The sequence below is a fragment of the Zingiber officinale genome, chromosome 4B (assembly GCF_018446385.1).
Source record: "Zingiber officinale cultivar Zhangliang chromosome 4B, Zo_v1.1, whole genome shotgun sequence".
In the NCBI taxonomy this organism is placed as follows: domain Eukaryota; kingdom Viridiplantae; phylum Streptophyta; class Magnoliopsida; order Zingiberales; family Zingiberaceae; genus Zingiber; species Zingiber officinale.
The window spans coordinates 59728465-59730558 of NC_055993.1; the positions used below are offsets into that span (position 1 = coordinate 59728465).

At 42.0% G+C, this 2094-nt stretch overlaps 1 pseudogene; it reads right to left on the minus strand.

Moving 5' to 3' along the window:
• Positions 1 to 772: 772 nt before the first annotated feature.
• Positions 773 to 844, minus strand: LOC121978957 (annotated as a pseudogene).
• Positions 845 to 2094: the final 1250 nt, after the last annotated feature.

The following is a 2094-nucleotide window of genomic DNA, read 5'->3' on the forward strand; positions in this document are numbered from 1 at the left end:
TCATTGAATTAGAACTTATCAAGACATTTCCTTGTGACGTTGGAAGACTTATCAACCTCCATCCCAAGGTTGTGGCGTCTACCATCTTCTATACCAAGGTTCATGCTTTCCTAAGCATTGGGTCGAGGTTCTTTTCATCAATCTTATTGATTTAGTTCTTCTTTTCTTTCTTCTTCCATTCGTTGTAGGTTTTTGAGATATCTTTCTCTTTGGATTCACATCACTTGGATTATTCAATATCTTGCTCTTGCATGCGAAGAGCTAATCTTTCAGGAAAACTTCTGTCATTCAATCCAGAAATTGATAGAACTTACCCGAGGAGAAGAAACTTGCAAAAACTCCAAATTGAACAAGAAACTTCCGAAATGGCTGATAAGCTTTTGAAGGACTACGCAGCACCTTATGCACGAGGGCTTCGGTCTAGTATCACTCGACCCCCAATTGAAGCCAACAATTTTGAAATCAAGCCTGCAGTAATCCACATGGTCCAGCAAAATCAATTTGGAGGAGGACTGCACGATGTTCCGAATCATCACTTGGAGCTTTTCTATGAGATTTGTAGCACTATGAAAGTGAATGGGATCCCGCCAGAAATAGTAAGGTTACTTCTTTTTGGATTTTCCATGAAGGGCAGAGCCAAGCAGTGACTTAATTCTTTACCAGCAAACAACATTACATCTTGGGAGTAGTAAGAGCAGAAAATTTTAGACAAATTCTACCCGCGGAGTAAAACTGCACACATGAGGAATTTAATTGCAAGCTTCAAACAGATAGACTCAGAATTGTTATTCAAAGCATGACACAGATTCAAGAGTATGTTGAGACAATGCCCCCATCATGGCCTCGAGTAGTGGTTGGTGCTACACACATTCTACAATGGAATCAACTATCACACAAAGGTGCCCCTCGATTCTGCAGCAGGAGGGGCGTTGATGAACAAGAGCCTTGATGAAGCTGAAGAGGTAATAGAGAATGTGTCCCAGAACCATCATCAGTGGGCAACTGAGAGATCTGGAGGTTCCTTCCCTGGGTATCTAGTCAAGGCATCAGGAAAATTTGACGTAGATGCAGTCACGCTCATGTTTGCAAAGCTGGATGCTCTGAGTAAGAAGTTTGAGACCATGGGGAACAACACAGCCAATGCAATAGTGTGTGTATGCGAAACTTGTGGAAGTTCGGATCATGCTCAAGATACTTGCCCCCAAGGGCCAATACAAGCACAAATAAACCAACTTGAGCAATGCGATGTGATAGTCAGATATAACCAAAGGAAAAATAATCCTTACTCCAACATATACAACTTTGGGTGGAGGAACCATCCAAATTTTTCTTACCGGGGCGATCAAGATCAAGGACCAGCAAAACCAAGCTACCAACCTGGGCAACAAAGCTACCAATCTAGACAACAGACTCATCAGCAACAACAATCCTCTCAACTATCCAGAATTCAAAAGATGCTTGAAGAAGCTCTCTTGGAGCAAAAAGAAATGAAGAATGAAATTAAGCAATTGAATCAAAGAATGGAGAATTCTGAAAAGCGTCAAAAGATGCAAGATAGCCAGATCGCCCAGATAGCCCAGTCCTTTTCAAGAACGCCAGGAGCATTTTCGGGAAAGTCTGACATAAACCCGGTGGAATATTGCAACTGCATTGAGCTAAGGATCAGACGGACTTTGGAAGATATCTAGATGACTGCCCAGAAAGGAATTGAATTAGAAGAAGAGCCCTCTCCTCTCATCCCTAATTTGGTCCAGAACAAGGATAGGGGGGATATTACCGAGAAAGTTGAAGGGACTCTTCCACTTTCCCCACAAAACCAGACAATTCCTTTCCCCCAAGAGCTAATAACATCCCAAAAAGATGAAGAGTTCCACCGATTCCTTAAGAAGATTAAAGAAATTTACATTGAAGTACCTCTGATAGACGCACAACACCAAATGTCGAAGTTCGCCAAATTTTTAAAAGGTATTCTATCTAACAGAACACAGAAGGGTGATTTCGAGACTGTAGCATTGATGGAGAAGTGCAATGCTCTGCTCACGGCAGACATTGCCCCGAACTCCAGGACCCAGGAAGTTTTTTGATACCATGTAA